The sequence below is a fragment of the Macaca fascicularis genome, chromosome 1, assembly GCF_037993035.2.
Source record: "Macaca fascicularis isolate 582-1 chromosome 1, T2T-MFA8v1.1".
Lineage (NCBI taxonomy): Eukaryota > Metazoa > Chordata > Mammalia > Primates > Cercopithecidae > Macaca > Macaca fascicularis.
This window is the reverse complement of record NC_088375.1, coordinates 9,137,476-9,165,314: the sequence shown is the minus strand read 5'-3', so window position 1 is coordinate 9,165,314 and position 27,839 is coordinate 9,137,476. Positions and strand designations below refer to the sequence as shown.

General features: G+C 41.9%; 1 pseudogene; it reads left to right on the top strand.

Annotated features, from left to right (window-relative positions):
- The first annotated feature begins 10,724 nt into the window (after nucleotides 1–10,724).
- Nucleotides 10,725–14,624, top strand: LOC102126030 (small ribosomal subunit protein eS7-like; annotated as a pseudogene).
- Nucleotides 14,625–27,839: the final 13,215 nt, after the last annotated feature.

Genomic DNA, 27,839 nt, shown 5'->3' with positions numbered 1-27,839 from the left:
AAGTCATTAACACAGACACATACTCACTTATTATTGGGTCACAGAACAGTTTATAACCTCGTAGTTTTACTTTTATTATGACTTTTTTCATTTGGTGCAAAAATAAGTAAGGAGTCAGATTTTTTTTCCCTAAAATCATTAATATAAAGTTAAACTTTAAAAGTTGTTATCAGGCCGGGTGTGGTAACTCACACCTGTAATCCCAGCACTTTGGGAGGCCGAGGCAGGTGGATCACCTGAGGTCAGCAGTTTGAGATCAGCCTGGCCAACATGCTGAAACTCTGTCTCTACTAAAAATGCAAAAATTAGCCGGGCGTGGTGGTGCACACTTGCAGTCTCAGCTACTCAGGAGACTGAGGCAGGAGAATCACTTGAACCCAGGAGGCGGAGGTTGCAGTGAGCTGAGATCCTCCCACTGCATTCCAGCCTGGTCGACAGAGTGAGATTCCGTCAAAAAAAAAAAAAAAATTTGCTGTCACTTGTTTGGGGAACTTACTGTCTATTAATTATAGTAGCAAAATGACTCAGAGTCAAGCATGAAATACCCATATTTCATTGCATCTGAGTCATCCTCAACTGTAAAAACATTACTTTATGTACTACTAAAAAAGAAACATTTATTCAATTGTACTATTACCCAATGCTTCTTTAAAAAAAAAAAAAAAACTATATTATAACAGTTTTAGGTTTACAAAACCTAATGTTTTTTAGTCATCAAAATCATTACACATTTAGTGTATACACAGAGCTTATGGATTCTTTACACATGGATTTTAAAATATATGTTCCTTTTATGCATGTGTAAAAGAGAAAATATAAGCGAAATAAAATGCTTAGGTATTTTCAAATCTTTTTGGTATTCAGTGTCCATCTTTTCACAGTCAGTGGTGTTCATTTGGGTTTTCTAAATACTGGATGCTCTGCAGAACCTTGGGGATGCAGCAGCTCTTAAAACCATGCCACAGTTTAGTTGCTGGAATTTTCTTCTTGAATTATACTAAGTCTGCAAGTTTTACTGCTGGGCCTGTCTTGATTTTATCAGGTGTCAAAGATGCTTTCAGACAACCAGAACGTTGACTTCTTTAATTGTGTCCATACTTTGTTGACTCAGACATCAAGTGGTTGCCATAATCCAGGCAGGTGTCCAGTAATAACAACCAAAGTCACATATCCACAGGCAATGGTAACTGCACCACAAGTCCATGGAGACACCAGTGTTTTTCAGACATTGTCAATTCCAGACGTGTAAAACTGTGAAAAACACAAGTCACAGAATTAATTCAATAGCGTTATTATTTTCTCATCACAAATAGCTCTTCCCCATCCCTTACCCAAATGGGCTGAGAAGATACGTAAATAAAACAAAGCCATATATATCACACACACACACATAACAAAGCTACATATATATAGCTTTGATCTCAGGGAGAGAAGTAGTTTAAATCAAAGTTTTTTATACATTTAGAAATCATAGAATTTTTATACACTAAAGGAAAATGCGTTGTTCCGAACTCTACCCTATACCACTCCTCCTGTTTAATATCTAGTTAGGGTCAAAGCCAGCACCAGGCACTCAGGGGCAGACAGGACAGGGAAGGCAAGACCTCCAAGTTAAGTTATAATCCAATTAATTTGATTTACTGGATGCCTACTATTTAAAGGCACTGGCCTAGAATCTGGAGATGCTAGGTGTAATAAGATCCTGTTTATTTTCTCCAGGTAGGTGAAGGGATTGGTGACCATGAGCATTGGGGAAGACACACCCTTTCTGGGCCTTAGCTGCCTCACCTGCAAAATGCAAGGACGTGACCCATCGAATTCTACGGCTCCTACTGAACTAAAAAGTATTTGTAAAAGCAAACAAACAAGTAACAGAACGTTGCCGTTCTAGCCATCCCTAGAAAGCAGATATAGCTTTACTTTAAGTTCCATTTTTTAATAACATTATAAACAAAATAAGGAAAAGAAATATTCACATTGTTAAGATATTCTTTGTTATTTGTATTAGGACATTGAAAATATATTTGTTTATGCCAAGTTCTCTTATTCCGTGGAGGACAACAAATAAATCACACAATTGTGTAGCAACTTATCTGAAACAGGGAATCATTTTCCAGGCAAGATGGCGTGAGGTCCCTTTTCTTCCCAACATATCTGTAGACATTTGAATCTCCAATCCCTAATGGGGATGTTGGAAGAGATGGGGTTGGGGGTTACTTTGGTTAGTGTGGGCTCCCGGGCTCAGCATGCTGGGATTGTCTTCTAACTGGAGTGTGGATGATACAGCAATCAAAGTCGAGTGTAGAACCAGCGGCAGGTGATGGCAGGTCGGCCAGAAAAGCGAGATTCATTAGGCTACCCAAGGGTGTCAGAGGTGTCCTCAGAGACATAGAGTGAAGAACCACCCACCAGACACAAGGGAGGCCACAGTGAGCAAGAGAAGTCAAAGCAGGGGGTGATTCTGGGAAATACCTGGGGCCAGGTAGGTCCAAGCTGGGGGCTGCTGTGGAAGGACGATCAGGTTTAAAGAGCTTGTCAGGTTATCAAGTAGCTTGTTTACGGTGACCTCATATCCGAGCTCTTCTAGACGAGTCCCAGTGTCAAATGCACTTCTCCAACCTGTCAGATCTTGTGTCTCAAGTTCATTCCCTGGGTATTCTAAGGCACCTCTGCTTGGCCAGGTACTGGGCTAAGAACCTCCAGTACGGTTGGAACCAAGATGTAGAATCACTCCTCTCAAATTACTATCTTGAGAGGCTGACCAATGATTATGATAGAATACTGAGGGATGAACTGTCGAAGCTGGAGCATCTGGTGATTAAAATAGTAACTTTAACTCTTTCTTAAAATTATTATAACTACTTTAGTTATAAATCGATGTTTGTAGAATATAAAGGATTTTAGCAAACTCTTAGAGGGAAAATGGAAACTCACTGTGTTGGAAGTATAATGGATTTTTGCTATGCTAACATGAGATTTCCCCTCTGGACAGACTTCCACTGAGACCTCCTGCCAATTTCCTTTATTTGGTCTTCATTTATTTCATATTCTACTCCCTTATGAGGAAGACCCCTTGTTACCAAAAGATTCATATCACAAAGAAGGGGGTGCTGTGATTGGAAAGCATCTCTAGTACATTACATCCAATTGTCAAAATATATTTTGTAGAGACAGAGGTTTTTAGAATGGATGGATGGAGAAGGGAGCGGCAGATCTGGACTCAGATCCTGGGGTTAGACACAATTGTCCCTGGCTGCCTGTGTTTCAAGATACATTTCCAGTCAGAGGATTATCTTATATTTGTTCCTTATGGGGAATTTTCAGTAGCTTCCAAATGATAATAGAGATATAAAAAAATAAATGTTTATTGAAGACATTCTCAGATGCAGTGGCTCACACCTGTATGTGATCCTAGTGCTTTGGGAGGCTAAGGCTGGAGAATCACTTGAGGCCAGGAGTTCAAGACCAGCCTGAGCAACATAGCAAGACTCTGTCTCTCCAAAAAACTTTAAAAGCTAGCTAGAGGCCGGGCACGGTGGCTCACGCCTGTAATCCCAGCACTTTGGGAGGCCGAGGCAGGTGGATCGTCTGAGGTCGGGAGTTCAAGACCAGTCTGACCAACATGGAGAAACCCCGTCTCTACTAAAAATACAAAATTAGCCAGGCATGGTGGCGCATGCCTGTAATCCCAGCTACTCGGAAGGCTGAGGCAGGATAATCTCTTGAACCCAGGAGGCAGATGTTGCGTTGAGCCGAGATCGCGCCATTGCACTCCAGCCTGGGCAAAAAGAGCGAAACTCTGTCTCAAAAAAAAAAAAAAAAAAAAAAAAAAAAAAAAAAAAAAAAAGCTAGCTAGGTGTAGTGGTGCGCACCTGCAGTCCTAGTTACTAGGGAGGCAAAGGGCCGTGCGGGGGTGGGGATTGCTCAAGGCCAGGAGTTTGAGGTTACAGTAGGCTACGATCATGCCATACACTCCAGCCTGAGTGACAGAGCGAGACCCTGTGTCAAAAAACAAAAAAGAAAAAGAAATTCCCTAAGGTCATGAACACATTCTGAAGAAGGCCGGCTAGAACAACTACTGAAACAGGCAGTATCCTCGTCAAAAGCAGTCACACACTGCCCTCTGGTGGCCATATGAGAAAATGGCATGAGTGCTGCAGGGCTCCGTAACTTTGTCTCCAAAAGATCACATTAAAAGTGAGGTGTCGTCTAAGAATTCTGATTAGATCCAAAACAAATTGTGTAAGAGTCAATGCTTTGGGGGTGCCTCCTAGTGGAAGTCTTTGTTTTGTCATTGCGCGTTATGAAAAAATAGGTCTCTCCCCAGTACACCATTTCAGGGAGTATTTTTATTGAGCAGCTGAATGAGGCTTTGGATTCTAGAGCAGAAAATGGAGACAAGTTTGCAGTCTCACCACCTTAGCAGGATGAGGGGTGGGGCAGTGTTGAGAGTAACTGGTTTACATCACAGCTATGTATGTCTGCTTTAAAGATAATAGAAAACTAAATCAAAGTATATTGATGGAATCCTTCTGATTTATTTTATTATTTATTTATTTATTTATTTATTTATTTATTTATTTATTTATTTTGAGACGAAGCCTCACTCTGCTGCCCAGGCTAGAGTGCAGCGGCACGATCTCGGCTCACTGTAACTTCTGCCGCCTGGGTTCAAGCTATTCTCCTGCTTCAGCCTCCCGAGTAGCCAGGATTATAGGCGTGAGCCACCGTGCCAGGCTGATATTATAAAAATAAAACATCTCAGAGAAATGAAAACTATCACTCAAAACAGTTGTATATTTTCATCTAATTTAGATACAGAGATTTTTTTCATAAACAGTGGGAGATCCTGTATTCACAGTTACTTTTTCACTTAATATGAACACTTATTCGTGCCATTTAATGTTTTTGAAAATCTGATTTTAATTGCTGTCTAGCGTACCTTACTATAACTTGTACATAAATTGCATGCTTCTGGGCCAGGCACGGTGGCTCACGCCTGTAATCCCAGCACTTTGGGAGGCCAAGGCGGACGGATCACCTGAGGTAGGGAGTTCGAGACCAGCCTGAGCAACATGAAGAAACCCTGTCTCTACTAAAAATGCAAAATTAGCTGGGCGTGGTGGCACATGCCTGTAATCCCAGCTACTCGGGAGGCTGAGGCAGAAGAATCACTTGAACCCGGGAGGTGGAGGTTGCAGTGAGCCGAGATCGCGCCATTGCACTCCAGCCTGGGCAACAAGAGCAAAACTCCGTCTCAAAAAAGAAAAAAAAAAAAAAAATTTCATGCTTCTGTAGCTCCCCGTGCTGTCTCCCTCTACCAGCCAAATCTGATTTCTCTGCAAAAGTGGAGCTCAGTTGCTGTCATCTTCAGGCAGTTTCCTATGCTGGAATAATTCACCAGCCTTCTAGCACTTTCACTTTATCCTTCTTAGGATAGCAGGCACTTCATACCATGTCCGATCTCCTTCTGTAGACTGGGAGCTTCTCTCAGGCTATGGTGCAGCCCTCTGTTCAGCTCCTAGCTCAGGACCTAGCATACAGTAGACACTCAACAAAGATTTGAGAATCACAGTTGGTCAGGCGTGGGGGCTCATGTTTGTAATCCCAGAACTCTGGGAGGTCAGATTGGCGGAAGGATTGCTTGAGCCCAGGAGCTGGGGCCCAGCCTGGGCAACACGGTGAAATCCTATCTCTACAAAAAGTTAAGAAAGTATCTGGGTGTGGTGGCACATGCCTGTGGTCCCAGCTACTCAGGAGGCTAAGGTGGGAAGATAACTTAATCCCGGGAAGTCCAAGCTGCAGTTAGCCATGATTACATCTCTACACTTCAGCCTGGTTAATAGAGCAAGACCTTGTCTTAAAACAAAATAAAACAAGAAACACAATTAATCTAAATGAGTTACTCACTGTTGCAGAGAACTCTAGTTGTCCAGCAAAATCCATTCTCCCCTCCTCTGCACAAACAGCTGTACCACATTTCCCAGACTCCCTTGTGTTGTGTAGTCATGTGACCACTTCTTGTCAATGGAAGGGGAGTGGGACTCATGGGAGCCACTGCCGGTCTAGGCCCATAAAATCCCCCCAAGGGTATTTCTTCATGCTGCTTCTTTTTCTATGGGGTTGAAGTCCCAGGGATGGTGAAGGCACTAGGTGAAAGAATTCAGGGTTCCTGAGTGACCACAGGGAGAACTGCCTCCCCAAACTGAGTGCACAACCAATATAGCCAGGGGGCAGTGAAATACAGTGTTACACCCTCGGAATATGAAGGGTTATTTGGCTATTACCATAATCTCACTGATAAAGCTGCTTAAAAATTTCATTGTGGGATTAACTTACATAGTTATTATATCTGTGTCACATTTAAAATGACAAAAATCCATTTGGCCTTGCAAGAGCTGCCTTCCATTTGACCCTGCTGTTCTGACCCCGCCACTTTACCTCAGAGAACTTCGATCTCTCAAAATATTTTTATTCTGTGCTCAATAACCTTTGAAATCAGAATTATTATCAACACAGGCCGGGTGTGTGGCTCATGCCTGTAATCCCAGCACTTGGGGAGGCTGAGGTGGGCGGATCACCTGAGGCCATGAGTTCAAGACCAGCCTGACCAACATGGTGAAACCCTGTCTCTGCTAAAAATACAAAATTAGCCTGGCCTAGTGGCACATGCCTGTAATCCCAGCTACTCGGGAGGCTGGGGCAGGAGAATCGCTTGAATCCGGGAGGTGGAGGTTTCAGTGAGCCAAGATCGTGCCATTGCACTCTAGCCTGAGCAACAAGAGCGAAACTCCATCTCAAAAAAAAAAAAAAAAAAAAAAAATTATTATCAACAATTTAAAATTTTGTTGAGAGCAAACTTTGGTAAGATATTTTAACTCAGTGATTTTTTAACCTATAGAAAGTAAACCAATGTCGTTTATTCACTTTTATTTTTAATTTACTAAAATTTGATTTTTTATAGTTTAGGAAACTGAAATTGTTATCAGGATCAATTAAGTTTTATGTAAGCGATTTGCCCACATAATTTACTGACTATATATTCTCTCTTTTTAAGTTTTTTAAGGAATCATTCGTTCTACTTTTTCATGTGCCCGGGGTCAAATAATACATGTCAAAATGCTTTTTAATTTATAAAACTTGTACCTAATATATATAGGTACAATATATAATATTGTACAATATTTTTTTCTCATCAGTTCTTTGTCAGTGATACATTTTACCATGTGAAGTTTTCACCACCATTATTAGTTTTGTTTTGGGTGGACTATTTTTGCCGTAACACTCACAATAGAGGTCAAGGTGTCCCGGGGGCCAACACGGTGAGGTCAAAGCATTCCACTTCGTTCACTTACAGAGATTCAATCGTGACCCGGTTTAGGAACGTGCTACTTGCCCAAAAGTCTCCACAATCCTCCCCCTCTGCCCACCCATTTAGGATATAAAAGAGGATTTTCTCAGACCTTCTTCCAATGCGCAGACAGATGAAAGATGACACAGAGGTTCTTATCATTCTGCTGAGGAATTGAAAGCAGGTTTCCCATTCCAATGTCCCCGTTTGGAACCCCGGCTTTTGGCCGCTCTCTGAGAATGAACAATCACCAAGAAAAGAGAGGCTGCGGTAGGTGAAGGGATGCCCAGTGCACCCAAGGAGAAGTCCGTCCCTCCTGCCTCCTTCAGCTTGGAGTTTAGGGTAGGGAGAGGGCCCTGTTCGTTACATGCGGTTTTCATTCCTGTCTTTTTCTTCAAAACAGAGACTCAGTTTTATTAGGAAAACAATTTGCCAGACAAACTAGACATCTATTATTCCTAACTTCTCCTGCAGCTAAGAGGGACCGGACAAAGTTCAAGCTGATTAGCTGTGAGCGGAAGGACTGAGAGGGTCTTTGGGGAGGGTGCTTAGGTGGAACTGACACAGCTGTGCGGCCCCTTTGTCCTTCTTTCCTCCTCCTTTTCCTCTGAAAAGCAGTCTCCGTGGACCCTGAGACAGGCTTCAGGATGGAAACCAGCTACGAAGATGGTGGGGGAGAAAGATGTCATGCTGGCTGAGTGCCTTGGGGGGCCACCCAGGGGCAGCACGGAGACCACCTCCAGAGCTCCTTCATGGGAGAAAGGAAAAGCTCTTTCCCTCTCTTCTCTGTGGCGCTGTTATTCTGGGTTTTCTGCTATGTGTAGGCAAAACTAATCCTAACCAAGACACCAGCTTTTCGTTGAATCAGTGTGTGAACTTGAACCAGACAATTTTTTCCCTGGGACTTATTCGTTCTACACAAGAGGCAGGGGTGCGGTGCTCTGCATAATTCTGAAGATCCAGAGTTTTTTCCTGGCCCACGTCCATGTTCACTTCTAATTGTTACAGTGCCTACATTACCATTTAGGGTACTATCCACTCCCTGCAATTCCATATGGTTAAGTGAGGCTGACACCACTTTCTGGCTGCAGGGGACAGGACAGGTGGGAACAGATATTGGAGGAACCACCGGTGTCTTGAGCGTGTGCTGTGCAGGGGGTCTCCTCTGCACTGTCTGCACCCCACGTGGGCCCCATGTGTGAGCATTGACATAGGCTCAGCTGCTCGGGAAAGGGTCCACCTGTGTCTTCCCCAGGAAGACAGTCCCGACCTTGAATCACCATCTTGCCTGACCATCCCCGTGGCAAACTCTTACTTCTCAGCATCCACACACACACACGCGTGCACACGCACGCACACACACACGCACGCACACGCATGCACACACACGTGCACGCACACACATGTGCACACGCACGCTCACACACGCGCACATACACACGCACACGCTCACACACGCACGCACGCACACACACACGCACGCACGCACATACACACACACGCACATATACACACACGCACGTGCACACACACACACACGCATGCACACACACCCTGACATCACAGATAGAGACCATGGGGGTGGGGTAAGAGAAGTGTCCGTGGGAAGAGGAGATCTATAGGCTACACAGAGGAATTTAGGCTTGAGCTAAGTTTGAGGTTTTCCCAGGGGCATCCCTTGGGGGACAGGGTGGAAGGAGAGACTGGGCCTCTACGTGTTCTGCTCACCTGCCTCCCCCTGCACCATCTCCTCCATGCTGGGTACCTGGATGGATCATTACTCCAGTGATTTCTATCAGACACCACAGTTGCCCCCTCTCAAGGTGCTGGGGCCTATCTGCAGCTCAACATGCTTGGCCGGGGCCTGCAGCACTGTGTCCACCTACTCCTGGCCCAGCTGTAGCATCCAGAGCCCACTGAGGCAGAGTCTGAGGGTGAGGAGGCCTGGAGGTGAGTGCAGGTGAGCATGTAGGGAAGGGATAGGGCTGGACCACACAGAGCAGAGCTGCCAGAAACTGGAGAGGGGACACAGCAGTGATAAACTCAGCCCAATTATGTGGTAGACTGCAGTCTAGGAAGACGTCCTGGGAGTAGGACATTGACTGGGCTTCTCTGATAGGCAGGGGGAAGGTTTTGTCATTGGAAGGCACGTGGAATGTCAGTCATGTTGATGTTTACTCTGAAGTGGGGAGGGGAGCAGCCTGACCCCTGAGACCTGGCTGGACATCACTGTTGAGGTTCCAGCCAGATTTCTCAGCAGGGTGCTGTCCACACCTTCTGTACATCCTGGGGTTCCCTTACCTGAGTCTCCTCCCTGATTAGAAGACTGCAAATGACCCTGTGGACTACTGTCTACACACCCCCTACCCCATGACCCTCCATAGATGTACAGAATTTCACCAACCCTGCCTCCCTACAGCCCCTGTGGAAGGCCTGGGTGCAGCCAGGGTCCCACCTTGGAATAGACAGATGTAGGTTCAGACCCAGCTCCTCCTCCTTACCACTTATGTGACTCTGGGCAAAGCCACTGTGCCTCTCAATGTCTCCCCAAGCCTCCTCTCCTGCACAATGGAGATCATCCTGGCATCAACTCCCTAGGGATGTCATCAGGCATGTGTGAGATAACACTTAAGAAACCTGTGGGCTGGTATCGCATGTAGGTAATGGACAAATTAGACATGAAATGCATGAAGGGATGGTAGGAATTATCCTGGAATACAACTAAAAAGAGGCCTGGGTTCCTGCCATGTGATCTTTGAAATGTCCCATTCCTCCTGGCCTCATTTTCCTGTGTGTACTATTAGAGGGCTGAAATTTAATAAATTCTGATATTGTCATCCTCATAAAAGCTTGCAATGGTTAAATGTGTGTTTAGATTCAGACCCAAGGGCCACATCTCAGCCTATGTGATAGGAGCCACCTCAATGGCTCCAAAAGGTTCCCCCACTTCCTGGTGGACACATCCTTGTGTCATGTCCTCCCCTGGAGTGTGGACTGACTTAGTGACTCACTTCTAACCAATAGAGTATGGCAGAAGGGATGAGATGTCACTTCCAAGATTCAGTTATAAAACGACTGTGACTAGTATCTTGCTGTTTCCCTTCTCTGTTCTCCTTTCCTTTCTCTGTGTTGTCCTCTCTCTGTCTCTCCCCCTCTCAGATCCCTGACTCTGGAGAATCAGCTGCTGTGTTATGAGCTGCCCTATGGAGAGGTTCATGTGTCCTAGGATATAGAGAGGGCAACAGACAGAGGGGAGCTCAGGCCATCAGTCCTAACTGAATCCTTCCAGTAACTATATGAGTGAGCTTAGCATTGGATCCAGCCCCACTTGAGCCTCAGCTGAGACCACAGCCCCAGCCTCCTGAGAGATATCATGGCAGAAGCACCCAGAGAAGTCCTGCTGGATTCCCAGGCCCTGAAAAAGGAAGATCTACATGTTCATTGTAAGCCTCTAAGATTGGGGTAATGCTTTCATACAGCTGTAGATCACTAACACAGGGACATCCAGCATCCACCCCTGCCTTTACCCTCCCTCCCCTCCTCTACTCACAAGCCCTCTCCAGCCACACTGGCCTTCTTTCTGCCTCCTCTCTGGCCAAACTCACTTTTTTCTGGACTTTTTGGCTATTGATTCTTCCCATGGCATACTGGTCTCAGTCTTTTTCAGGGGTGGTCCCAATTATCCTTCTCAGCATAAATGTCACCTCAGTGAGGTCTTTTCAGACCCATCTCCCACCCTTGAAGTGATCTTCATCTCCCCTTCATAGCACTGTGCTTTATTTCAATTTTATGCTCGCACTTTTCTTCTGTTTTAATGGTCTGTCCCTCCTCCTCCCCTCCAGATTGTGAGCTCCTGGAGGACAAGGGTCATGTCATTCATTCACTCAGAGACCCTGACCATACTTAGCCCTGGAACAAGATAAGTGCTTGGGACCTAGTTACTGAATGAGTAAATGAGAGGATCTCAAGGCCCTCGTCCCAACTTTCCTCCATCTGACCAGCTCACACTGTGGAGATGAAAGCTCACAACAGGAAGTGAGGTCTGGTTGGTGGCAAGAAAATGGCCAGAATGACCCATGGGTGGCTCCTCCCTGGCTCCAGTTGCTCCAGCAGAGTACTGTGGGCACTGCCTCCCTGGAGGCCAGTGCTAGCCCTGCACCCAAGGGAGGACAACCATGAGCAAAACACCTCTGTTGAATGACTTCAAGGCATCAGCTCTCTCAGGTCCTAGCAGGGCAAAGGAGCAACACCCATGAGATCCAGAGTCATTGATGGGAGCCTTAGAACATTTTCTTGTCCCTTTACTGCCAGCACTGGTACTGGGGTCCAGTTCACTCATGAGGCCACATCACTACAGTCAGGTCAATGACTCTGCCTCAGCTTCCAAATGAAGCTCCCGAGGCTCGAACAGGTGGTCTTCGTCTTTGTTCAAGGATGACACATACAGTGCTCTGCCACATCCTTCTGTACCCCAAGTCTCAGTCCTCCAAGCTCCCACACCTGTCTCTCCTGCCAGCCCTTTAGACCTGTTATCTGCCCACAGCATCTCCCAGCCTGGACCTACCACTGCACTCCAGCCTGGGCGACCAGGTATTTTCCAGAATCAGCCTCCTGCTTTGCCTTCTGTTTTCTTAGTCTCCATGATTGTCGTAATGTGTGTTACTTTAAGTCTCAGGGAACACCTCTGATACTGCTTTTTTTTTTTTTTTTTTTGAGATGGAGTCTTGCTCTGTTGCCCAGGCTGGAGTGCAGTGGCGTGATCTTGGCTCACTGCAACCTCTCCCTCCCGGGTTCCAGTAACTCTCCTGCCTCAGCCTCCCGAGTAGCTGGGATTACAGGCATGTGCCACCACATCCGGCTAGTTTTTGTATTATTTGTAGAAACAGGGTTTCACCATATCGGCCAGGCTGGTCTTGAACTACTGACCTCAGGTGATCCACTGCCTTGGCCTCCCAAAATGCTGGGATTACAGGTGTGAGCCACCACACCCGGCCTGATAATGCTTTTGGTAGCCCATTGGCTCTCCCTTTTCTGGCCAATCTGCCGTCATCTGCTCTTGGTTCTGTGCACAGCCTTGACTGCGGTCACCTGCAACTCTGGGTAAGAAACCTTCCCAGCATGCTAACTCTGCCACACTAACCAAGGTAGCCCCTGTACACTCCATCATCCCCACATGGGATAGGGTTTTAGATGTCTACAAATGTGTAGGGAAGAAAAGGGGTCTCATCCTATCTTAGCTAGAAAATGATTATGAATTCCTGACAAATTGGTTTTAAAATGTGGTTTTACTCTTCCTAAGGTGGCACTCGGCAAGGAGAAGGCCATGTTCAGTCAAATGCCAGGATCACGAAGCCCAAGAGCAAGAAGCCAGACAAGTTCAAAGTCCGGTATCTCCCAGGCTCTTCTGGAGCTGGAGATTAACTTGGACCTCAAGGCTCAGTTCAGGGAGCTGAATATTACAGCAGCCAAGGAAACTGAAGATGATGGTGGTGGGAAAGCTATCATAATCTTTGTTTCCATTGCTCACCTGAAATCTTTCCAGAAAATCCAAGTCTGGCTAGTATGTGAATTAGAGAAAAAGTTTAGGGGGAAGCATGTTGTCTTTATTGCTCAGAGGAGAATTCTGCCTAAGCCAACCTGAAAAGCCACACAAAAAAATAAGCAAAAGCATCCCAGGTGCCGTACCCTGAAAGTCATGCATGACTCAATCCCCGAACACTTGGTCTTCCCAAGTGAAATTGTGGACAAGAGAATCCACGTGAAACTGGATGGCAGCATCTCATGAAGGCTCATTTGGACAAAGCACAGCAAACAATGTGGAACACAACGTTAAAACTTTTTCTGGTGTCTATATGAAGCTCACAGGCAAGGATATAAATTTTGAATTCCCAGTTTCAACTATAAACAAAAATGACTAAATAAAGTATATTAACAGAAAAAAAAAAGTGGCTTATCCTGCTTGGTGGAGTGAGAAAAGTTGACAGCAAAAAATAGAATCTGCAAAATTCTGATAGAAACGACAAAGAATCATTTCAACAATATGACCAGTAGACGCTTGTCTTTTATGTATATGACTATCATTTAAAATATGGAATTTAAGGTAAAGCTAACTCTGTTTTCTAGGGATGGCTGGAATAAGGACATTCTGTTATTTATTTACTTTTTTTTTTTTTTTTTGAGATGGAATCTTGTTCTTGTTGCCCAGGCTGGGGTACAGTGGCACAACCTCAGCTCCCTGCACCCTCTGCCTGCTAAGTTCACGTGATTCTCCTGCCTCAGGCTCTGGCATAGCTGGAATTACAGGCATGCACCACCACATCCAGCTAATTTTTGTATTTTTAGGAGAGATGGGGTTTCACCATGTTGACCAGGCTGACCTCGAACTCCTGACCTCAGGTGATCCGCCTGCCTCAGCCTCCCAAAGTGCTGGGTTTATAAGCGTGAGCCACAGCGCCTAGCCTTGTTTGCTTTTTAAAATGCTTTCTAACCCGAAAAGAACCTTAGAAAGCAAATGGTCAAATCCTCACCTTTCGCAGGTGAGGCAGCTAAGGCCCAAAGGAAGGTTGTGTCTTACCTAATGGCACCAATCCCTTCACCTGTCTTACAAAATGGACATTGTCTTATTCCTCTTGCTGTCTTCAGATTCCAAGCTGGTGCTTTTCATATGCAGTAGTAGGTACTCAATTAGTCTAATTCAGAAGAACTGAACTTTATTTAACACGGTTAACAACGTCTTGAGATTTTCTTACTACTCGTTGTGGGTTCACCTTTGTTTCTGGTGAACCATGGCAAAAAATTTCTTGAGCACAGCAATTTGAAATAAACAAGGCTCCTTTCCAGACGCTGAGCAGAGAGGAATTACACTGACAATTCTGATTAGCTTTCTGTATCCTCTCTGAGAAACAGCACTCTAAAACCATCTTAGCTGGGCTCAGAACAGCCCAGACTGTAATATTATTTACCAGTTAATTGGAGGCAGGAAGCCAGCTCTGCTGCCCAACACACACAGCAGCAGAGACTTGAGAAGACCTTTATCCATCGCCAGAATGGCTGAACCCAGGCGCTCTCCACGGCTCTCTTTCCTCTTGGTCAGCTCCAAGCATGAGATTTATGAACGTTGAAGAGGTTCCTAGTGCTGTTAAAAGGTAGGTGTTTCAGAATATTAGTTTCTATGGAACTAAAGCTTAATGACAGGACTTTTACAAAACAATTTACAAAACAATAATTATATGGACAAAAAAACCCACACTGATATGACTGTATCTTAATGGTGGTGTTTTTGTTAAACATTTAATTTTAAAGTAAGATGGCCTCAAACAAATATGTTTTTCTGAAAAATGAGCATGCTGGTGAATTTTACCTTTTCTCTGATGATGCTCTAAAGATCTGGTCTTCCGGAAGAACAGAAATAAAAGATATCGACAAATCACCAAAAGGATTGTATGAGAATTGTGAAAATTGCTATTATCCAGTTTTGCTAGAGTCTCTTAAAAAATGGAGTTAATTGTGGACTTTCACAGTTTCTAATTCTTAGGTCTAAAACTGAGAAGATTGTGTTCTTTTTCAGCTGTGTGCCTTGTGAAAGTACTGTTTATTGCGTGACATATGAAAAAAACAGCTGTATTTGGAAAATTAGGATCATATCTCAAAAGGCAAAGAAATGAGTATCTTTCTTAACCAAAGTTATTTGCATCACCAAATGCGGAAAATAATTCGAGTCTTGGCTCTCCGTAAAATGGTAGAAAACGAGAACCATTCTAGACCATAGATGCCTTCAACCATTAGGGCTTAAGTCTATCCTCAGCCCCAGGTTGGGCTGATAGAAGTTTTTTTGTTTTCTTTTTGTTTTTGTTTTTGTTTTTTCTTTTGTCTTATAAAGTTAAGAATAAAATTGGCTTGCAATTTACAATTAAACTTTTATGATTATATTTCGTGGGTGAGGGGCACATCTGTGAGTTTTCTTGGTAGCAATTTTAGGATTTTTCTCTAAGGGGCACGTGTTATACAAGAGCTTGTGGTGGGCAGCTCATGCTGCCTTCAGATTGCCATTGTGTCTTGTCAAGCCTTGCAGTCACTAATTCATCTAACACTAAGTTTCTATTCCTCAATCAAAAATATAAGCATCAGGTCAGACATAATGGCTCATGCCTGAAATCCCAGCACTACGGGAGGCTGAGTGCTTGAGTCCAGGAGTTCAAGATCAGCCTGCGCAACACAGCAAGACCCCCTTCTCTTATTATACTATAAATATAAAAATATTTTTTAAATAACTCTAACTCCTGAAGCAATTCAATGGATTTAATTTTACAGAAGGTAAATTTTTAACTTCTTTATTCTAATAAAAGACGAAAAAAACATTTGGAGGCTTAATGCAAATTAATTTTTTGCTACTAATGCGAAAGCAAACCTAGTACATCTAGGTGTATAATTTCACCAACTTACAACCAAATATTATCTCCAAAATAGATATTTTTTTAAAAAATCAGAATACTAGAGCCCCCATTTTAACAACTTTATTGAAATATAATTTACATTCTATGTAATTCCCAATTTAAATTGTAGTATTCATTGGCTTTAGTGCATTCACAGTTATGCAACCAACACCACAATTTTGGAACATTTTTATCAACTCCAAAAGAGTCCTCATACCTATTATCAGTTACTTCCCAACCTCTTACTCCTGGCCCTAGGCAAACACTAATTTATTTTCTGGCTGTCTAGATTTACCTTTGCTGGAGATATTCCATAATGGAATTATACAGTGTATAGTCTTTGTGATTGACTTATTTCGCTTGGCATAATGTTTTCAAGGTTTGTCAATGTTATAACATGGATCAGCACTTCCTTTTTGTTTCTGAGTAGTATTCCATTGTATGAATATTGGTACATTCCATTTATTCACACATCTGTTGATGGACATTTCCATTATTTTCACTTTTTGGCTATTATGAATAATGCTACTTTGAACATTTACGTCTAAGTTTTGATATGAACATCTGTTTTTATTTCTCTTGGGTATGTCTAAGGGTGGAATTGCTTTTAGATATAGGGCAATTAACAATTAACACCCTTGTGTTACAATTGCCCTATATTCAGGACAGTTAAATTGTCCTATATCCCAGGGCAATTAAATTCTATATACCTAGAAGTACTAGGTGTGATTTTGCATTAGTACCATAAAACTTTGCATTAAGCCTCCAAATGTTATTTTTCTTTCATTGGAATAAATTTTTCAATTTGATTGCCCTTAGATGTAGGGCAATTATAATACAGAGGTGTTACATGGTAATACCATGCTTAACATTTTAAAGAATGGTCAAATTGCGTTCCAGAACAGTGGAGCCCTATCAATGTAGAAGTTGAATTGTCAACAAGAGAGTTCCTTTGTGACAGAGCTCCCAGGAGAGCCATTCCACACGTACTTTAGCCCGTGCAGATACACCTCATAAGGATTCAAAATTTTGCATCATTACATTTCTGAAATTACATTCTTATGCAAAAAAGATGACACTTCCTCTCTTCTCTCGGGTACTTATAAATTCATCATATAAAATTAAATGCAAAGTTAAAACTTCAATATGTTTACTTTTAAATCATGACAGTTAAAAAGTAATTCCTTGTGATTTCAACTTTCTAAATTAAGTCAGAAGGTCAACCATTGGTGTGCATTTTTTTTTTTTAATTTTATGGTCTTTTTTTAATTTCTTGTGTCTTTAGTGTCATACTTAAGAAATCACTGCCAAATCCAATGTTCTGAATCATTTGCTTGTGTTTTTGTTTAAGAGTTTTATAGTTTTATGTCTTACGTTTAGGTCTTTGATACATTTTAAGGTAATTTTTGAATATGGTGTTAGGTAAGGGTTCAGCTTCATTCTTTTGCATATGGATGTATAATTTTCCCACCACCATTCGTTGAAAAGACTGTCCTTTCTCCATTGAATGGTCTTGGCACCCTTGTCATAAATGATTTTACCATGTATGTGAGGAATTATTTCTGAGCCCTCCAGTTTATTCTATTGGTCTATTTGTCTGTCTTTAAGACAGTACAACACTGTTTTGATTACTGTTGCTATGCAGTAAGTTTTGGAATAAGAAAGTGTGAGTCCTCCAGTTTTGTTATTTTTCAAGATTGTTTTTGCTATTCCACGTCCCTTGAGATTGCATGTAAATTTTAAAGTGAGGGTTTTTTTTATTTCTGCAGTGTCGTTGGGATGTTTATAGGGAATACATTGATCTATGGATCACCTTGTGTAGTATTAACATGTTAACAATATTAAGTCCTCCAATCTGTGAACATGGGATGTGGTTCCATTTATTTATGTCTTCATTAATTTCTTTCAGCAGTAGTTTGTAGTTTTCATTATACTAATCTGTCATCTTCTTGGTTAAATTAATTCCTAAGTATTTTATTATGTTTGATGCTATTATAAGTGGAACTGTTTTCATAATTTCCTTTTTAATTGTTCATTATTAGTATATAAAATGCAGCTGATTTTTTTATTTGTCACTTTGTATCCTATTTGCTGAATTCATTTGTTAGTTCTAACAACTCTGTGTGAAATCTTTAGGAATGTAATATCTGGTCATCTGCAGAGATAATTTTACTTCTTCCTTTCTTACTTGAATGCCCTTTCTTTTTTCTTGCCTAGGTTCTCTGAATAGATCTTCTAGTACTATGTTGATTAGAATTGGTGAAAGTGGACATCCTTGTCTTGTTCCCAATCCTAGAGAAAAACTTTTAGTCTTTCACCATTGAATATGTTTGCTGGGGGTTTTTTCATATGTGGCTTTTGTTATTTTGAGGTAATTTCCTTCTATTCCTAGTTTGCTAAGTGTTATTACCATGAATGAGTTTTGAATTTTGTTAAATGCCTTTTCTGCATACATTGAGATGATTATATGTTTTTTCCTTCATTCTGTAAATGTAATGTATTACATTGATTGATATTCATATGTTGAGCCATCCTTGCTTTCCAAGAATTCATTCCACTTGGTCATAGTGTATAATCTTTTTAGTATGCTGCTGAATTTGGTTGTTTTTTTTTTTTTTTTAGTATTTTTGCATCAATATACATGAGGGCTACTGGTCTGTAGTTTCGTTTTCTGATAGTGTCTTTGTCTGGTTTTGGTATAGGACTCTGAGGAGTTAGGAGGTGTTCCCTTCTCTTCAAGTTTTTAGAAAAGTTCAGTAAAAATTGATGATAGTTCTTTAAATATTTGATAGAATTTACCAGTGAAACTATCAGGTCCATGGCTTTTCTCAATTGGAAAATTTTTGATTATCAATTTACTCTGCTTACAAGTTACAGGTATATTCAGATTTTCTCTTCTTTCATGATTTAGTCTTTAAAATGAAGGAAATTCTGATATATGCTACAACATGGATGAACCTTGAGGACTTTATAAATGAAATAAGCCAGTCACAAAAGACAAATACTATATGATTACACTAATACGATGTACTCAGCATAGTCAAAATCATAGAGGCAGAAAGTAGAATGGTGGTTGCCAGGTGCCAAGGTTAAGGGAGTAATAGGAAGTTATTATTTAGTGAGTGTAGGATTTCAGTTTTACAAGATAAAAAGGGTTCATTCGGGAGATGGATGGTGGTGATAGTGACACATCATGAATGTATTTAATACCACTGAACTGTACACTTGAAAATGATTAAGATGGTAAAGTTTACATTATATGTGTTTTACCATAATTTTTTAAATTGGAAAATAAATTAAAAGGACATTTTAATTCTCAGACAAATCCAAAATGCTGCTAACTCTCTATCCTGTCAATATTTTTGAGGGCACTTTGAAGTCATTGGTCTCCTCACACTGTCCAAAGCTGTATGGTTAACAGAGCTGGTGTTCACCATTTTTTTCTCTGCCTTCTTACTCTTAATTTCTTAAATATTTCCAGAGCTACTTTGATTCTCTCAACATATATATGAGGTTAAGATTTAGAATTTGAACTTCTTATAAAGAATTCTAACAAAATTATTTGTTACTTAGGAATTAAGTATGTAAAATGTATGTTCATGTGTACTTTATTTGGCAATTTTAAAATATTGTGGTGGACTAGATAAAGAAAATGTGGTATGTATACACTATGGAATATTATACAGTCATAAAAAGGAACAAAATTATATCCCTTGCAGCAACACAGATGGAGCTAGGGGCCTTTATTCTAAGTGAATTAACGCAGGAACAGGAAGCCAGATACTGCATGTTCTCATTTATAAGTGGGAGCTAAATATTAAGTACATATGGACACAAAAAAGGGAACAATAGACCCAAGGCCTACCTTGAGGGTGGAGGGAAAATGAGGGTTGAAAAACTACCTATCGGGTACTATGGCCACTACCTGGGTGACAAAATAATCTGTATACCAAATCCCCACGACACACAGTTTACCCACGTAACAAATCTGCACATACACACCCTGAATGTAAAATAAAAGTTGGAAAAAAAATACGAATGTAATGTAAAATTTACCATTTCAACCATTTTTAAGTGTATGAGTCAGTGACATTAAGTGCAGTCACACTGTTATGCAAATAGCACCACAATCTTTTTCAGAACTTTTTATCATTCCAAAGTGAAATTCTGTGCCCACCAACAATTAACTCCCCATTCCCCACTATATCCAGCTCTTGGTAAACTCTAGGCCACATTCTATCTATGAAGTTTCTTATTCTAGGAACTTCATATAAGTGGAATCATGCAATAGTTGCACTTTTGTATCTGACTTATTTCATTTAGCATGATGTTTCCAAGGTTATCCATGTGGTAGCATGCACCAGAGCCTCCTTCTTGTTTAATGATTAATAATATCCCATTACATATGTTGATGTGTACTTCCACAATGAGTAATTTAGTCATTTTTCTCTATGAACACTTAACTGAAAGGCAAGGCAAGTTACTCATAAAAGAGACTAGAAATAACAACATGAAATTCTCCCTAATTTAACCAACCTTCTAAGTAAAACACAACAAAAGGTGAAGAGGAATGGAATCAGCACTTATTTGCTTCTCAAATATCAATCATATGGCAAATATTCCACCAGGTGGTGCAATAAAAATATTGGAAAGAAATTCCTCAACTATCTGTTGGGAAACGACGGAATGATCAACATGACTTCTATCTTATATTTATATATATTTATATTCCTGGGTATAAATGAAAACTTTATTTACTCAGATTTGCCTCTTTTATTTAACTCTGCTTATTTTGATCAACTATTTAATGGTAATAAAAAGCTCTGCATTTAGCTTATTTTCCATTTTGTTTCCTTGAACTGAATAGAGTATGTAGTTTTCTTTTAGTGTTAAGTGTTTTATGCTCTTCAGTATGTAGCTCACTACATAAGTCAAAGACTAAGAACATTTTGATTTGAAAAGAAACATCTGCTCACCTTAGTTTTAAAAAGATAGAAAGGAGATTAACTTCACTTGAGGCAGACGGAGTGCTGTCTCCTGAGGAAGCTTGACAGCCTCAGTGCAGAATGTGGGTGATGATTTCACCTGAGACGCATAAGTAAACTCTCCGCCAAGACCCTTTTTCATTTGTAATAGTTTCTTTCAATGAAAGGAAGGCTTTCTCCTGCTCTGTAATGAGTGACTCTTGGCATGAAGCATGTGAGATTTCTCCATTCATTCATTTGGTTTTCAATCTCAGATTTTCAACTGAAAAAATATATATACATAAAAAGAAAATGACCCAGCTGGGCATGCTGGCTCATGGCTGTAATTCCAGCACTTTTAGGAGGTCAAGAAGGGTGGATCACTAGAGGCCAGGAGTTTGAGACCAGCCTGGCCAACATGGTGAAACCCCATCTCTACTAAAAATACAAAAATTAGCCAGGTCTGGTGGTGCATGCTTGTAATCCCAGCCACTCGGGAGGCTGAGGCCAGAGAATTGCTTGAACCTGGGAGGCAGAAGTTGTAGTGAGCCAGGACTGACCACTGCACTCCAACCTGGATGACAGAGTGAGACTCAGTCTCAAAAACAATGCAGTCTCAAAAAAAAAAAAAAAAAGAAAAAGAAAAAGAAAAGAAAGAAAAGAAAAAAGAAGAAAAAAAATTGCCCTTCACTGTCTGAACCCAGGGTTTTATACAGCTCTTCAGATGGTCAGTCTCAGTGTCCCACAGCCTGATTTCCTTACCTGTAGTGCATCCATAGAAATTTTGTTCCCTGAAGCACTTCTCAGTTCTGAAATGCAAAACGCTGGGAAGGAGAAATGAATTGAAAGTCCTGCTGTGGAGGACAAGGTCTGCTTTAAGGTGAGGAATCAAGCTTATCCGGCGCTGCCCCAGAGAATGAGTCATCATAGATCTCCACTTCAAATACTGCCCTCCTCCCTGCCCACATTATCCCGATTATTACTCACTAATCCATGAGAATGTCTGGGCAACTTAGGGAGTACCTCCACTACCGACCTTCATATACCTGATTTTGTTTATTCTTTAGCTAATAAGAAAACGGAAGGGAGGAATCATATCTTCTTCTTCACCCAGCAGCATTGTAGTTAGACTGCATCTGGATAGAAATTCTGCTTTCACCACTTACTGTGCAATTTCATGTATGCTACATACCTCTCTTGTCTCAGGTTCCATGTAAAACAGAAACAATAATGGCTTTGCAAAAGCGATTGCAACAAAAGCAAAAATTGATTAATGGGATCTAATTAAACTAAAGAGTTTCTGCATAGCAAAAGAAACTATCAAAAGAGTGAACATACAGCCTACAGAATGGGAGAAAATTTTTTCAATCTACCCATCCGACAAAGGTCTAATATCCAGCATCTATAAAGAACTTAAACAAATTTACAAGAAAAAATAACCCCATTAAAAAGTGAGCAAAGGGCATAAACAGACGTTTCTCAAGAAGACATGCACGTGGCCAACAGTCATATGAAAAAAATTCAACATCAATGATCATTAGAGAGATATAAATCTAAACCACAATGAGATACCATCTGACACTGGTCAGAATGACTATTATTAAAAAGCCAGAAAATAATAGTTCCTGACTAGCTTGTAGAGAAAATGACATGCTTATACACTGCTGGAGTGTAAATTAGTTCAACCATTGTGGAAGACAGTGTAGCAGTTTCTCAGGCCTAGAGACAGACATACCATCAGACCCAGCAATTCCATTCCTGGGTATATACCCAAAGGAATATAAATCATTCTATTATAAAGACATATGGACATGTAGGTTTATGATTTGCTATTTATTCACAATAACAAAGATGGAATCAACCTAAATGCCTATCGATGATAAACTAGATAAAGAAAATATGGTGTATATATATGTGGAATACTATACAGCCATTAAAAAGAATGGGATCATGTCATTTGTAGGGACACAAATGGAGCTGGAGGCCGTTATCCTTAGCAAACTAACACAGGAACAGAAAACCAAATACAGCCAGTTCTCACTTATAAGTGGGAGCTAAATGATGAGAACATATGCACACATTGAGGGGAACAACAGACACGGGGGCCTATCAGAGAGTGGAGGGTGGGAGGAGGGAGAGGATCAGGAAGAATAACTAATGGACATTAGGCTTAATACCTGGGTGATGAAATAACCTGCATAACAAACCCCCATGACATACATTTACTTATGTTACAAAGCTGCACATCCTGCACATGTACCCCGAACTTAAAAGTTACAAAAATTTAAAAAAATAGATAATAATGGCTTTGAAGATTAAATAATAATCCATGTAAAGCAGTAATCACCATGAATATATATAGTAAATAGTAACTTGGGGTTCTCTGAATCCACTGATTACAAGTTCTAGGAAGCAGGCATTCCTCATGATAAATTCACTAGGGTAGGCCACTGTCTAGCAGCTAGCAGGGTGCCTGGTACATGGTAGAGGATCAATAGCAGTGCTGAGTGAGTCCATGAATAAATGCTTAAAGTTTTATCCTAAGTCACTTGGATAATACTATACGTAAAGTAGGAACATAAATGTATTAAATTCAGGCTTGCTTCCCTCCCTCCCTCCCTCCCTCCCTCTCTCTCTCTTTCTTTCTTTCCTTCTTTCCTTCTTTTCCTTCTTTCTTTCTCTTTCTTTCTTTCTTCCTTTCTTTCTCCTTCCTCCCTCCCTCCCTCCCTCCCTCCTTTCTTTCTTTCTTTCTTTCTTTCTTTCTTTCTTTCTTTCTTTCTTTCTTTCTTTCTTTCTTTCTTTCTTTCTTTCTTTCTTTCTTTCTTTCTTTCTTTCTTTCTTTCATCTTCCTATGTCTCTAACCAAAGTTACTAGTGTTGTATTCAGATTTGGAAAAATATCAAACGAGGTAATATTTACTTAGAAACTTTTAAGTGACTTTATCTACCAGATGTCACAAAGGCTTAGAAGTCCAAAATATCTAGACTTATACCTATATTAAGAGAAGTATTGAAACATTCTTTATGAAACCAGATTTTAAAAAAGTAGTTGTTCCTAACATAGAAACTTCTATAGAGTAGAAAGATGACAAAACCTAATATTTTAAATGTAATTCAGGAAGTCATTTACAAATTGATAATAACATAGCCTCCATGCTTAAATTAAAAGTAAAATGGAAACTCAAGAAAAGAAAAATAAACAAAAAGCATTTGTATGATAAGTTCCTCAAAACCTCTAAAATTAAGAATGAGAAGAATGGCTGATGTCAGTGCTGTTGGTTCTCCCAGAACCCTCCTCTGTCAGCTTAATGACCTGCCTCTACAGCATCAAATGTAGTTCACTTTGGTTCTTTAATGATAACTTCATATGTACAAAATGTAAATTATTAACCATGGCCAATAGGAAGGCTCAGTTTTGCTTTGGGGAAGCTCGGGCCAGAACTGAACACAAAGGCAGCATATCTCAGCTTCTGCACATTGTATTCATTGGGTTCCAGTCATGGCAAATGAATCACTTGTGAAAATGAACTCAATTTTCCCATGCTGGATATGACACGGAAGCCAATGAGAAACACACAAACAGGGAAACACTGATTTGCGGGTTTGCGACTGCCGGAAAGGATTTGGAGAATCATACTGCAGGGCTTACGTGCAGTTTTGAAATCTGAAGACTCTCAAGTTGGTGTGCAGGATTTCCTTAGCCAGCTGAGAAACTGACCCACATGCCCAGTGCACTGTGTCCGCACTCAACCTAGTGTTGCTATTGCTGTTTCCTGTTTTCTCTTGTATGCATAATCACTGCTATGAAGTACCAGAGTGGCTTTGAAAGTTGGGCATAGGCCGGGCGCAGTGGCTCACGCCTGTAATCCCAGCACTTTGGGAGGCCGAGGCAGGCGACTTACCTGAGGTCAGGAGGTTGAGACCAACCTGCCCAACATGGTGAAACCCCGTCTCTACTAAAAATATAGAAAATTAGCCAGGCCTGGTGGCGGGCGCCTGTAGTCCCAGCTACTCAGGAGCTGACGCAAGAGACTGGTGTGAACTCGGGAGGCGGAGGTTGCAGTGAGCCGAGATCGTGCCACTGCACTCCAGCCTGAGTGACGAGCAAAACTCCGTCTCAAAAAACAAAAAAAAAGGCCGGGCGCGGTGGCCCACGCCTGTAATCCCAACACTTTGGGAGGCCAGGATGGGTGGATCACCAGGTCAGTAGATCGAGACCATCCTGGCTATCACGGTGAAACCCCCTCTCTACTAAAAATACAAAAAAAAAAAAAAAAATTAGCCAGGTGTGGTGGCGGGCACCTGTAGTACCAGCTACTTGGGAGGCTGAGGCAGGACAATGATGTTAACTCGGGAGTCGGAGCTTGCAGTGAGCCGAGATCGTGCCACTGCACTCCAGCCTGGGTAACAAAGCGAGACTCTGTCCAAAAAATAAAAAAAGGGAGGGAGGGAGAAAGAGAGAAAGAGAGAAAGAAAGAAAGAAAGAAAGGTGGCATCAGGTGGCCTCAGGATAAATCCCTCATGATGGAACTTTATATATTATGCACATTGGACAGTTGGGCATCAGGTGGCCTCAGGATAAATGCTTCATGATGGAACTTTATACATTATGCACATTGGACAAAATTAAAAGATGGAGCCATGGGAATAAATAAGTGGAAAGAAAGGAAAGAAAGAAAGTTGGGCATCAGGTGGCCTCAGGATAAATGCCTCATGATGGAACTTTATACATTATGCACATTGGACAAAATTAAAGATGGAGCCATGGGAATAAATAAGTGAATGGAGAGCAAATAACTCTGGTTCCTAAGAAGATGGGAGTTCAAGGGCAAGTCCGTAGGCACCGGCTATGTGGGGAAACTGGGGTACGCCTCTAATAGACAAAGTTGCAAAGGAGTAAACCAACCTGATGGTAGGCCTGCCCCAGGTAAGGAGCAGTCATCCTAATGCCAAATCCCTGGGGGATGTGACACCCACGGCAAGACAGCGATGACATCGGTTTCCAAAGGTCTTGAAACTTTAAGTATTGAGGGCACAGTCTCTGACACTGACCATATATGATGGATTGGTTCCTTTCGGTTTCAGGAAAGTTCATTTTGCAGGAGGCAGAGACCAGAGAGAGAGGGCAGGGTCCAGCTCACTGGAGAAGAGCAACAGGAGCCAGGCTTGGTGTTTAAACCCCTGCCAAATCAGCGGAGAGCAAGGAAATCTTCTAGGATTAGACAAGATTCAGACATAAATCAGGAACCAGGCAAGAAAATCAACCCCATGGACACAGATTACAGGTTTATAGAGAGGCCTGCAGCTCCCTGGGCAATGGATAACAGTGTAAGGCATCGAACCCCAAACCAGACACCCGCTTTTAGAGCTAAGGGCCTAGTGGACACCAGGCTTCATTCTCACCAGCTCAGGGACTGGGCAGGACCAAGCCTGCAGCGGGGCAGTCATGGGGCAGGCAGAGGTTGAAGGAAGCCTTAGGATCTATGTTATTTCTCTATCAATGACTCAAAAAGAGCCCCTCCATTTTTCACAGATATTTTAAATCCTAAAATGGCAGGAAGGGGACCTTGCAGTGATTTTTACTCCTGTGGATCTTGGAGCATCATTCTTTGTTTCTTGGCAAGTGATGGAGCCCCATTTAGCTGTGTTCCGAGACAACTAATTAGTGTTAGGTATTCAGCAAAGCATAGAAACTATCCACAATGGTCAACAAATCTACCCAGAAATCTTGAGTTGACTTTTCCGTTTTTTTTTTAATTTTGTTTTTATATTTATTCTGTTCATTAGTGTGCAGATTTTTGTTCGTACATAGGGTTTTAAGTAGTGGGATGACCAGGTCAAGGCAGAGCGGCTTTGTGGTTAGAATTAAATGTAGTTTGCACCACCCCACAGGTGCTCCCTTGTCAGAAATTCTTTTTTTTTTTTTTTTCTGTAATGCATTGTGTCTCCAAGAGGCCGAGTTTAAATAACAATACTTCTGAATAACTTAATAAAGTAGCCCCTCTTCTTTGAGTACCTACTATGCTATCAGGCGTTTTGTTTAGTACATAGATATCATCTCTATTTTACAGACGAGAACACTGAGACTCAGAGGGCAAGGAAGTTTACATGGATCATAAAGCTAGTGAGTAGTTGAGTTAGAATGAGGAGCAGGTGTTTTTGGGTCTTCTGGAAAAGTAACCTTCCAGATTAAGCAATTGTCAGCCATGTTAATCTACCTCTGGTTTGAACTGGGACAAGCTGATGTACTTTAGGACAATGAGTAAGTGCGTGTCAGTGGGAGGCAGGGCAGATGGACAGAGGTGGCTGAGACCGTCTTTCCCGGCGTGGAAGGACCGTACATCTCAGTCTTTAAAGGCAGCGGCGCTGGGTTCACGCTCACCTGCCTTAGAGTTGGGATTCCACCGTTTTGTGTTTTGTGACCTTGCCAAAGTCATTTATTTTTCTCCTATTCTACATCAACCAGAAGGATTTGTTACAGATGGTTTTTGGGTTAACAAGGGCTAACGATGGAAAAATCAGATTCTAGAGTAAAACCCTGGGGGAAAGAGTCTGGAATCCAAGGCTACCAGAGCAGGCTGTGGAAAGAATGAAGTAACATGAGCCCAAGCTGACAGAGCTGGAGGAAGGGTTCTGGGCTCAGCAATGTCAGGACAGCCAAGCAGGAAGCAAAGGCCCAAGGAGGTACCAGGGATCTGACATCTGCATCGATCAGTGGATGGAATTAACAGACTAGAGTGAAAGCCGGAGACCTAGTGGTGATGAATCCCACCCTTAGAGGACTGAGGGTGGCCTGGCTGCCGTCCAGCTGGGCCATTCTGATGGATCAGTGCTCAGGACTGATCAGTCAGTGCCCGTGCCCAGCAAGTTGAGGCCTGCATCCAGCTGCTCAGGGGATATGCTGAATATGGTCCCTGACTAGTATGGCTGCAAATTCAAGCTGGGAAGCATGTGATCATTAGAAGATCTCATTCCAGGGCTGAGTGCAGTGGCTCACGCCTGTAATCCCAGGCATGGGAGGCTGAGGCGGGCGGATCACCGGAGGCTGGGAGTTCGAGACCAGCCTGACCAACATGGGGAAACCCCATCTCTA